Source organism: Thermobia domestica, chromosome 9 (genome assembly GCF_964235325.1).
Source record: "Thermobia domestica chromosome 9, izTheDome1.hap1.1, whole genome shotgun sequence".
NCBI classification, from domain to species: Eukaryota; Metazoa; Arthropoda; class Insecta; order Zygentoma; family Lepismatidae; genus Thermobia; species Thermobia domestica.
In genome coordinates, this window is record NC_137462.1 from 174505264 (window position 1) to 174518614 (window position 13351).

General features: G+C 35.1%; 1 protein-coding gene across 1 annotated transcript in view; it reads left to right on the top strand.

Annotated features, from left to right (window-relative positions):
- The first annotated feature begins 620 nt into the window (after window positions 1-620).
- Window positions 621-13351, top strand: part of LOC145694204 (uncharacterized) — a 78733-nt gene continuing 66002 nt past the window's right edge. Inside the window, exon 1 of the mRNA XM_081770319.1 lies at window positions 621-793. The gene's annotated coding sequence lies outside the window, so the exon portion shown is untranslated. The remainder of the gene's footprint in view (window positions 794-13351) is intronic.

The window sequence follows — 13351 nt, forward strand, 5'->3', positions numbered from 1 at the left end:
TGAGAGGAGCATCTTGGACATGTAAATTTCCAGAACGAAAATGGCCGTATAATGTCTTCCCTGTTGCTTTTATAAGTATCTTGCTCATAAACATCATAACCTCTTTTACATTTCTGCGCAGCATTTGTACCTTTATCGAAATAAAATTGTAAAATGTAGCGCAGTTTCAGGGAAAATTCACTTATTTTCACGGCGAAATACCTTAAATCTAGAAATTTCCAACACTTTTCACATTTCAATTGGCAGCTCCCAAATGACGTTAGGTCCGACCCGCTGCGGTTCATATACCCTGAGATTTCGGACACTACACCCAACCCATGCCCACAAGGCTCAATACTTTTTAGACTACCTGATATATTTCAATTCTGTATACATAAGCAAAGCTCTGATAGAAGATATTCCAACTGTAAAATATACTTGAAGATTCATGTGTTCTGCACAGTACCTCTTCCTTTCCACAGACAATGATATGTCAAACCGTTTAGGTTCTTCACCCTTGAGACGAAGAAATGATCTTTAAATCACAGAGTGTGACAACAACTCTCAGCTTCCGGCATCTCCCCTAAAAGCCATGGCCACTGGAGGAAGAAGACAGACTTTACTTAAGCATCTACTCCCGCTGTAGAAATATCTGTTTTCATTTTTCTTCAGAAGCACCTGTGAAAAAAGTCAAAAGTGTCCATGATTTTATGAACTATAACAAACTATAACTGATACAGAAGTGTGCCTTAGTCCTACCTCATCTCGTTAAGTTTCAGGATACTATTACACGACATAACAAACAAACAAAAAGGTAAGTTTCTAATATTTCAGAATTCGCATTAATGTATCTTTGGTTTCTAATGCAGTGGTGCATTTAGTTTCTTTGAAAAGTGAGAGCTGGAGAGTGTCGCTATGCCTATTTAAGCAAAAGTAAATATTTTGAGATATGCCAAAATTATTGAACTTATGTAAGTCTGTTATTATTTAGTTTTGAGGTGCGGCATTTTGTAAAGTGATAAATATAATTATAAAGTACCTCAAAGTGGCAATAATTCGATTTCTGCCAAACTTTAGGGGATATTTAGGTTCGTGTGTTTCATTGTCAGGTATCCAAACAAAGATCCAAGTAAAGAGATGTGTAGATTCTTGAAATCGAAGGAAACTCTCAGGATCGGCTCCCGCGGGTCACTTTGTCAGTCAGCTTACGAAATAGTGAACTGAACGGAAGGCATTCTTGTTGTTGTACTAGTAAGGCAAATCTACGGAAAGAAACCTTAAATTAAGGGGGGGGGGGATATAGTGACTTCAATATAATAGTTCCTTACCAATGTGTTTTTGATAATATTGGCAACTTCCCACTATAAATTCAAACAGTGTCCAGGTCCATTGCATTCTTTCAAAGAAAGTTCCTTCTCAATATACTGCATGTTCTTTCCCCTTTCAACTACTTCAAGATTATTATTGAATTTAAGAGATAGTTCCTCCTTCAAATGTACTTTTATTATCATAGGCACATTTTACACATCCTTATTGTCATAGATAAAAGTGAATGAAATAAATATTTGAATGTAAATGTTAAATGAAGTTGCAATGTACTTTTGTACTTAAAAAAAAAAAAAAAAAAAAAAAAAAAAAAAAAAAAAAACCTGAATATCTCAGTACACTAGCGGATCCAAAAGGGTCTTTGGAGGAGGCGGATCATCTCCTGGGTGATTAATATAGGTTTGAAGTAAGGATATTTACATCAAATCACAATAGTGCAATATTATATAGACGCTTATAAAACGATAGCCTTTAGGGGGAGTGGGACGGTCAGTCACACAGCCGTCCCCTTATATATATATGGATTGCTTGTTGCATGAAGCCGAAACGCTCTCTGAGCATAACAAACAAATATCAAATTCTACTTGGTTGTCATGGTTACATTCCAGTGGCAAAGACTCATGTGTTTTTCGCCTTCTCCTGCTTCGCCTTACGACCTGCAGCAATGAAATTCTCATGTAAAACTTATCACTTTCTACGAGTATCTTGATGTAAGGGGCAACGGGAAGTCTCATATCGTATTTTCACGTTTCGCCTTACGAACTTAATGTTGGTAAGCTTGCAAATACGGTATCAGGTTGTCTAGGAAGCAGTGTTGAATTCAGACATTTTCACCCGGGGGGAATGTCAACTCCTCGGGGGGAGTTGTTTTTCTGTATTTTTGCAAGAAAGCAGCATATTTAACAATTCTATTCACATCTTACCTAATATTGAGACTAATTGCTGATAAATATTCATCGTGAGATTATAATTTAAAAAAAAAAAAACAATCGTTTAATTTTATCTAAAACATTAAACAAAGACTGGCAAATATATTTTAGGCTAAACTTTAACTGCTATTTACAGTAGCTATTTTTGTTATGATTTCCTATATTCAGTAGTTACTATTTGTTACTAATGTAGAAATTTGTAAAAAAATTTAAATTAACTCAAATATTTTTTGTACTAAAACAAACATACATAGGAATATCTTAACAAAAAGTTATCATTCTTTCTCACACTTCTGATTCTAAATCAAGCGTATTAGCCTTGGTTTGTTCACTGCATACACATCAATAGTTTAGTTTATGTGAAATCTTCAGTAGGATTAGTGCCGTGTCGTGGAAAATCAGCGCTTGGCGCGAGAGTATACGACGGCATCCCCGTATATATGAGTGAGGTCGACAGACCAGCCGCGAAAGGTGAGAAAATTTTAAAAAGTAAACCCTGCTTTTCCTTGATTTTGAGCACTTTTCATTACTTTCTTTCCTTTCATTTTATATATGTACACATGTGTTTCATTCCTCTGTTTTTCTTTCCTTCTTTTCTTTTCCTTTTCCCTCCCGAATTTTGCGCCCCTTACTTCGGCGCCCGGGGCCGTCACCCCGCTTGCCCTTCCCTCATGGTACGGCTCTGAGAAGATCTTCATCACCTTCAATGGCAATCTTTCACTTATATACTACTGTCATATTGATAAATTCTATCTATATAAATCTCTTACCCAGGAGGGATAACTGTTCCTCTCTGATCCCTCTAAGTGACACCCTCTGAATCTCACCCTTTAATTGAATTATTTTTAGTTAAAGAAAGGTGTGTTTACTTTAACAATCGTAAAACACATTTACGTCTGTTACTTCCGATGCGAGAAATGGGATTTAGGCGCTCTATTTCAAATAATGCAAGAACTGTACATTTTCAAGAACTGAAGTCTGCTGACATCAGAGATCATATGGAATGATCGAAAGATCTTCCCTATCTTTCCTTTCCTATCTCAACCTGTGCTAGTGCTACCTACTAATATATAATATAGGGCGAGAGTATAGTGCCTACTAAAATACAAACCTTTCTTCAACAGTTAACAATTTCATGTTCTGCCAAACTCGGTCATAGCATTAAGAACTGCAAGTTTTATTGACTATTTGGTGTTTTGTTAGATGTTACATGTTTAATATTTATATAGAATGGGTCTGCGTCATTTATATGTATATTGAGAGATCGGATTTCGTCTGCACGTGCAAGGAAAGAAAGCAAATAATTGGGTGAAGTAATTTCTACATTTTGTGACTGAATTTTTTTGTGTTTCTCCGTTGGGGAATGAATTTTCTTCGGGGGGGATACCCCCTGGATTCAACCCTGCTAGGAAGTACTGACTCTTTGGAAGTCAAAATTAATAATACGTTTATTGTGATTTGAAAATACTATTATGAAACAACATAGCACAATTTAGTTCGATAACCTTCTGCAATATTTCCGGCAACACCATAATCCCGTCGCTGTATAACTTCTATGGATTCTGGTTTACCTTGTAGAGACCGAAACAAATGACAGTCTCAGGGTACTGGTTAAATCCATATCATGGATGCACTAATTAGTAAATCTTGCAACGTCGAAATCGATTTTGTTAACCAAAGTAACGTTGTTGGTAGCGAAGTGGGGAATATACCAAGAAACAATCGTAAGCAAAATTTGATGTGTTTCCGTCCATAAACACGGGTGCAGTGGTCGAAAACCTGATTGATCAGAATAACCCAGGACAATAGGTTTCGAGTCCGAAAATTTCGACGTATTTATAAAACGGGTAAAGGGATGGGAAACAAAAACATTAATGGACATTGGGAGGAGTAAACATCTAGTAGAAGGTAGACTTCTCATGATTGCCATCTGAAATTGGCCATAACGCCACAGTTCGATTTTGTTGACATTTTGTAGTGGACTTCATATATAATTAGCTGCTGCTAACTATTTAGAGTATTACACACCAGCTGAATTACGTGAAACCAGTGATGTAATGCTAATTTTTTAGGTGGGTATACGCTTCATCCCTTGTCTCTCTTTCACCCCCCCCCATATATATATATATATATATATATATATATATATATATATATATATATATATATATATATATATATATATATATATATATATATATATATAGGGTCTTCAATACCTTTAGGCTTTGCACTATTAAGATAGAAAGAAAGTTATGGTGAAATATCCTTGCTTATAGGCAATTCACACTGGCTCTCTGTGCGTATCGGTTACATAACAAGCAGGATATGTATATGAAGTAGCAAGAGAAGTCTATGTTTTGGAGAACAGTTACCGAACCACTTAACCTATCAACCAGAGACTAAGAAAAAGATTACCTATAATGTTATAGATTAATTTAAAACCTTATTTAGCCATCTGCGTTAAGTAGGTCAGGCTCCAGAAGTGGTTGTACTTGTATGACTGATAACTATAAGAAGAAGAAAAATGACTTGGACCAATGTTGATTCCGCCATCTTGCTCATTCCTTTGGTCCTATCTATCACTGTGACACTTTCAAAGGATTATTTAATTTACACAGAAATACATATATCTCGTTTGAGTTAAAATGTTGAGTACATTTGGAGTAATTTAAGATTGAAATTTTGAATTTTAACATTGTAAATCGGTCGCGAACCACAGCCTACTGGCTGCTGTGATAATCAGGGCCATAACCAAGAAGAGATTAATCGCCCTCAATCTGTAGTTTGTCCGTCCTGCAGCTTACAACCTCTCTCTTTCTCTCTTTCCCAAATTATGTATAGTTGTTGTTCTTTTGCTCGGAAAATGAATTTAGCTTTCTTTTGTCGGATCATAATTGCATTAAAATAGAAAAAGTTTAATTTTGGTTTCGTTGCCGCATAACAGTTTTAGAATTCATAGACTGAGTGATCCTCTATTCTAAGTACCAACAACATTAATGTCGAAATTAGTATCCGTATTAATACTAATATCGGGCTTATCGCTGTTGGTACTTAGGCTACTGTGTCACTCAACTATTCAATTAAAACAATGACAGCTATGTCCCAATGAGCAAATAGTTAATGACTTGAAGCGTTAATAGCTAAGTATAAAGAACAGACAAATAATAGTCTACAATAATACGAAGACAAGCTATTTTCATGAACTACCATACATAGAACTTAGAATTTTAGATGTCTTGGAAAAGCAGAAATAAACTTGGTTATACCACTGTCATAAGTTCAAATCTAGTCTTTGTTGCGATCTTCAGACACAGAGCTTTCTTTTGCTGCTTTAAATGCAGTACGATAGTTCCGGGATTCTACCTTAAAATGCAGGATAATATTTCATACAGTCACGATGTTAAAAACTGACGCTAAACTTCAACAAATTCTTATAAAGGAGCGGCTCTTGAGGGAAGTCACATCGGGTCTATGCCATTCGGTAGGTCGTGGGTTCGATTCGCGCTGCCAACCATCCTGACTGTGGTTTTCCTCAGTTCTACCATGCAAATGCCGGAATAGTGCCTACTAAACAGGCCCTGACCGATACCTTCCCAAATCCTTTTGTTGTTGTTAGATATGCAGTATAAAATGGCTTCTGAGCTGTATCTGGTGATTGTTAAATAAATAAAATAAATACGCACCCTGAGAAAAAAGGAAAATAGTTAAAGACAAAAAATTCTCTCCTCCTAAAAGTATTTCCTTTAAAAAACCGGGTACAGGTAGGTATCAAAAAGACAAAACAAAAAAGAGAGAGAAATATTCAAAGGTGCGCACAAACCGTATGCAAAATTTTAATCTTGATATCTTGAAAACTAAGGATGTTTTTTGTAATTTCCCTCACCCCTCCGCCCCCACTTGGCACCGCCAAGTTTACCATCCGGTTCCGAAACGTATCTGGGGTGCTCTTAGGTCCATACTTGACTTGACCAATCAAAAACCGGGTTCAATACATGTTACATGAGCTTAATAAGCGGTAAACACAACACTATTCCACGGTACCGATTCGTACCATAAATCCCCAAACGGTTTAACACTACTAGGCAAATATTTCCGAAGTGACGGCTGTATCGAAATGATCAAAGATTGCTGACATGCTCATATGCTACAAGTCTTTCCTAACTTTTGGTTTCTACCCCTTCCTGTTAACAAATTTTCTTCAATTTTCTTTTTTATCTAAAAGAAAATGAAATAACGAAGAAAAATGTTTATTTTTACCCCGTCCCTTTTTTTGTTCAGTAGGTTGAGGAAAAACTACTACTAGTACTAGCTGCTGAGTATTTATCGCAATCAATTGCTCCTTTCTTTGATGTCAACTGCGGCTACAAATGAACAGTACTAATCCGAGGTTCGCTGTTGTATTTGGTAATATTAGGAACGACGGTGAATGCTTCAAACTAGACCGACGATAAGTCTTATGTTTTGTCATATATGTGTGGAGGCCAACGATTTCTTGGCGCAAATATATTCATTTAATTTCCTCATAACTCTTAAAATAAAGACCACATTTTTTCGGAACCTCCTTCCGCTATTGGAAATGAACTTTTTCTATCCCATATTTCCTTGCTCAAATTGTATCCAATCGACAGACCTTGAATTGAATTTGGAATTTGAAAGGTAGGGATAACACATGTGACATCTTGAGGAAAAATCACTGCATGTTCAAAGCGCTGTTTTCCATTATAGAAGAGATTCTCAGAAAATTTGATTCCCACACCTCGAAAACGCAAATATTTTAAAAGAATTTAGATATCATTCGCGGTAACAGCCTGACGACCAGCTGTTTAGTGAGATATTTTTGTTTTGAAAAGTACATGAAAAGCAGTTGTTTGTTCCAATGAAGTGAGTATACTATTGATCAAATGTAGCGTATACCCGCGTACCTCCTAAAGTTTAGGTGGCTCTACGATAGTTTCCAAAAATTTGAGGTGAGTATACCCCGTATACCCGCGTATACCCTCCATTACATCCCTGGTGAAACACACTACATTTTTTTTTTTTTGCAACAATTGATTGCTTTTTAGCAATTACGATACACGTCTGTATTCTATTCTATTCTATTCATCTCCCTCGCGGGAGATTTTATAATTAAAAAGTCACAGCACTAAGGCCAAGTTGACTGCTTCACTAGAATTGTTTTAAATCTTTTTGTTGTTATTATAATTGTAGAAGATGGCCCGTTCCAAAATGGACGAATTGGCCTGTTTCAAATAGTTCTGTTTCCACACTAGTTTGTGAATTAAAGAGGAAGGCAGAAGCGTAGAACATACAAAAAATTATGTAAAGCACTATCAAAATTGTAATACACTAAATTATGTCCAAAATTGAAATTGTTGTTAAAAATGAAATTGAAATAATTGAAGAGCATGACGCTCCATTGTGTAGAACATTCTACGCCATCTTGCCAACCCCGTCTGTATTCCAAGACATCTAGGCTCACTATATCTTTGTAATTATCTGTAAACAAGTACCTGGAAACCAGAACCGTTTCCTTAGTAACCAGATCAATTGCTATAACAACGGATAAACAAACATCTTTACATGACAACGGTAAAAATAATTATTATAAATCAACATTTTTATGACATTCGATATTACATTTTCTTCTTCTTAGTGTACTAAATAGCTTGTGCCAGTTAGTAAAACACATTTGCCCTGAATAAATAATTAATTAGAATAAAGAAAATACACGTTATCGTTGTAGTATCTCGCTCGATTACTATCAATAGGAAAGGGTCATGTAATATATCAAGCTGGACTAGAATTTTAAGAGAAATACAATGGTAAAGTCAATGTTGCCACACGTTTATATTTGTAACACATAATGAAATGACATTTTGGTATGAGTTCGTTGGTTTCGAGATTGTTTAACAGCCCTATCTTTGAAACAATGCAAGTCAGGAAAACCTAATGAACATTAGTGGGAATATCGTAGAAAGCTTCTTATGAAGAATATAATCAGCTTGAAATCGGTTAACTTGTATCATGCAAAAATATTGTAATGGAAATGTGGTGAATTGATAAAACATTTTGTTCTAACATTTGATGAGAAACAAACGCAGTTATTTTCGACATAACGTTAACTGTAGCATTTGTCAGTGTTGTAAGAGATTCCATGTGAATGTAATTATGAATATATTTTGTTTGATTTGAGGAATTAGTTTAATCCGTTTTCTTTGTAGTACTTTATTATTATTTTGTATATATATATATATATATATATATATATATATATATATATATATATATATATATATATATATATATATATATATATATATATATATATATATATATATATATATTGTGCGCAATTGATACCATTAGATGGCATCATGTTTATTAAGTTCTTTTTATTATAATATAGAGTTCTAATAGCTGTAATATAGAGTTCTCTCCGCCTGTGCATACAGACTATAACCATCTCTCTTGGACAAAAAATATTCGACATTTTTTTTTTAAAATACAATATATAAAAATTACATATTCAAGCTCGTTTTTAATCTAAGAATAATTGTCTAGGGACATTACCTTTCTTCTTTAACTACCCACAAAAGTCTCAATAGCAGGTTTTGTAATACTTCAGAAGTCTTTCAGTTTAACGTCCCATGATTTCACGTCAGTATAGGCTAACGGAGACGGATTGTAATACTTCAGATTATTATCTTCAACCAGGGGTGGATACAGCGCCGATCGCCTCCCCCCAGAAAAGGAAACTTTATTTCTTATTTTATTTATAAATAAAACCCATCCCAGAGTTTGGAGCTCTTAAAAGTAGCTCTAATTAGCAGTTTTACAATCCCCCCCCCAGAAATTTGTCCTGGATCCGCCCCTGTCTTCAACTCAGATAAAATCATAACAAACAAGTTACAGTTTTTCTGAATAACCTTTTTATTCAGAAAAATATATCAATTCTATGAAAAATCCTTTTTTTTTTTTTTTTTTTTTTTTTTTAGAAATCTTTAAGAGATCTTTAAGTTTTACGTCCCATGTTTATGCTGGTTAGGCTAAAGGAGACGGTGATGATGAGAGATGAGTGAAATGGTGGAATGAAGAAAGTGGGAGGAAGCGGGAGGACCCTGAGAAAACCCACGAGCACATTGTTTGTCGACCACAAAGTACACACAGCGCGAGATGGGGTCGAACCAAGGACCCCAAGCACCGGAGGTGAATGCTCTACAACTTAGCCACCGCACTTTATTTTTTTTTATTTTTAGAAATGCATGAGAATTACCTACAGGGTACTCTCCCCTCTAAAATTCTCTGAAGATCTCTTTAAGTTTAAGAAGCCTCTAATCAACTAATATTTCTCTGATTTATAGGGCATGTGATGGACAGAAGGGTTAGCCATCTTAATTTCTAAAGGGTATTGACTCATATAATAAAAAAACTCTGGCCTACTCCTATTTTGTGTCTTTCTAACTTACGAGAAGTACTTGAAAAGAATATCTATCTAAATTCTTTAGTTAGGATAGCTAGGTAAAGTATATGAATTCGCCTTAAATAGCGAAAACATCCTCACATAGATCTGTTAGGAGAGGCAAAGCGAGAACTATACTCCCGAAAACAGGAGATTTACTTCTATTAAAAAACAAAACTCTATCAGTAGCTTCACAGGAGTCTAGTTCAGGGAACCGAACCCAGTACTTAGGATTCAAATTATATAAATTTTCCTATTGAGTTCCTTCTAGAGGAACAAATAACCTTAATTTCGATCAAAGCCGTATACAGCTTCAGTTTGCATTTTCGTATCTCTAAATTCTTATCGTTTTTTTGCGGGGGGGGGGGGAGGGATTTCTATTCTAAGTGCTATATCCAAGAATACAAGGAATGTAGCACTTCAAGACTTAAATATCCTCTTCCCTAGTCTAAAAAGGGGCCTAATTCCCTACCTATTTTCATAGCACTTACTACGTGCAAATTTAACGCAGTACGAAAAGAATCACCCTATCTCTCTCTCTCTTGCAGGACCTAACATAGTCCAAACAAGACTTCCCTAAGAAACACCCTTTAACTTGAAGGATAGAACATAGTCCAGGCACGTCCACCGAAAACTCCCAATGTTGACTAAAATCAAGAAGCGTTTTTACTTAGCCGGCCAGTCCACAAGAACTTAAATCATGGGTGTCATTAACGGAGGGGGGGGGGTCGGGGGGACGCGTACCACCAGATTTTAGTCAAATATATTTAAAGAAACTATACTACTTTGTATATAAGACTTTTGTCGGAAAGAGGATTTTGATTCATCCGTCCCCCCCTCCCCAGATTTAAAAAGCTAACGACGCCAGTGATTAAAGATTTCCATATTCTCCTACTATGGCAGAAAGCTCCCGTTCGGTCGACTCAGCCGAACTATTTTTTCGGCTATATCTTGGGAGACTGACTGAAAAAAAAAATAATCCGTTTATATAAGAAAGCTATCGTATCTTAAGCTACGAGAAGAAACGTGAAATGGGAAGAAGGACTATTGTTCCAGAACAGGGTTGCTATCTAACTATTCTTTTAACTAAGAGGTGTTTTTTTTAAAGTAATTCCTGAAAAGAGAAATAATACAAGTATATATAGTAAATACAGTAAAATACAGTCACATACAAATAATAATAATAATAATAATAATAATAATAATAATAATAATAATAATAATAATAATAATAATAATAGTAGTAGTAGTAGTAGTAGTAGTAGTAGTAGTAGTAGTAAAATGTACCAACTTTTCGATCTGGATTCTTAATCTAATAACTTAAAAATAAATAAAATCAATACCAATATACAGATATAAAACCATATTTAAATTTAAAAAGCATTATTTAAAAATAAAAACCAGTAAGTGATCCGAAAGTGTCACTTGGAATACATATTGCTTTTGTGAGGGCAACATACCAAAATCCATAGCAAATCATTGTGTGAATAGCAAGAAAGCGGAAGCTGACGAAGAATTTATATATGATGCGCAAAAGAAAGTCCTAAAAGTTCAATCAGCAGTGAATGAATCTAAGAAACGTTTAATAGGTGTCGCTTAATTTCAGTTTTAGACCTCATGTAAAACGTTGAACTCCCTAAACTTTTTTTTTTTTTTTTTTTGAAGAGTCTGGAATGGAAATCGAGGATGGACCACTGCTTGAACAATGTAATTTTATTAAAATTTTATTACTAGTATCGTCTTACAGTTCACAAATTGCCATTCCCGCGAGAAGTAGTAATTTTTATCCTCTAAGAAACACACATATTAACTTTTCAATCGAAATGCAGTAACGTAATTAGTAAGACATCTGTCTACCAACTTGGAGACCCGAGTTCGATTCAAGGCGTGGTCTGAAAGTTTTTGTTCTTATATCTTGGTTCCATTGTCGATCTGATATTCACCCAGCCTCTTTAAAATTAAAACATTCGAAAATCTAGGAAATAAAAATGTAGGAGGAAGGTGTTGACTACATAAATTGCAAAATCTAGAAGACGTTTCGATCTGGCCGAAGTATCACGATTATAAGCAGCATAGAGTGAACTGATTGTACAAGAAAAAAAGGGGTAACGAGATAATTGTGATGGAACAAAACTCGTGTTTTCTGGGTACCATTACTAATGAAGACAAAAGCAGTGAATCTACAAAGCCACGACAACGATTTGTATGCCAATAAACACTGAGTTCCATCAACGCTAGGTGTGCTCTCTTGTACTGCCAATACGATGTGTAAACCGTGATTCTTCAGAGCATTAAAGAAACTTTTTAATAATTTCCCTTGACAAAAATAAAATTCCCTGAATTTCCAGGTATGTGGGAACCCTGTTCAGGAAACACAGCGCCGACCTCCATCTTCATGACCTCTAATATTCCTAAATCTCAACTCCATTAACTGCCCTCGAGACGCCATGGAACGGCACATCTGGTCTCCTGAGACATCTCCTACCTTCACCTTGGAACTTAAGCCCACGTTACATGTAACTTGCCGACTTCCGACTTTTTATTATGTCCCTGGTATTTCGGGTAGCTGCTGCCAACAGGACCTTAACGCTATTAGGTCGTAAGTGGCCATAGCACACCGATTCATCGTAAAATATGATCACATAACGCATCTGATTTCACTATTGTACACCTTGTCTCAAAAAGGTTGAGCGCATTCTTTATTGGTGTTTTGAGGCAAAAATTTTCAAAGTCCAGCTTCGGGTATCTTCGGGAAAAAGTAAGCCAGGTTCGAACCTCCAAGCCAGCCTTTGCAATCGGGAAAAAGTTTGCAGATGTGTTTTTCTTCTTTTAAATATAATAAGACTTGTTACCAAGTGTTTAAAAAAGCAACATTGATTGAAATACTTAATGATACAATATTTCGAAACCTTGCACATGCTTGTTTGTCATTTAGCTCTCTATACGTAATGGAGCATTTAAATACGTTAAAGAATCTTTCCATATGTAAAAGAATGCTCAAAGTTAAGAAATAGAACATAATTATCGCCTGAGTACTAAAATAAAAGTCAAAGTAGAACAGAAACAGCGTTTGTCATGGATATGAATGTCATAATTATCTTGAGATCCGTTATATATCGCTAGAAGCTTAGCTCTAGAAGTCCTTTTGTTAGCTCATTGGTAATCTGTCGGATTTCAAATCATAAGGTTGTGAGTTCGAATCCCATTTGGGTCAATACTTTTTTTAAAATTATATTTTCCGCAATGCATGAAAAATTATATAAAATAATTATATTAAAATACATAAGTTGTTTATATATAACATAACAATTGCAGAACATAGTAATTATTATGTTTAAAATATAACATCTGAGATAATTTTCACAGTAGGTCGGTATTATATATGAGGATGTAAATACAAGTTAAGAAACTCGTTCAATAGCAATAAATAAATCATGTAGTGTATTTATTTGCAGCTATTTGTCATATAGAGAGTAATTCTCAACATTCATAATATAGAATGTCATTTATGTTCTTGAAAAGTTATTCGATGCAGAGGGTATAAACAGAGAATCCAAAGTCGGAACGCTCGCAAAAAAAATTCATGAACCCCAAAGGTCACGTGAGCAGACTGGAATTGTCCTTATGAAGCATGCCACAGCAGAAAGTCTTTACA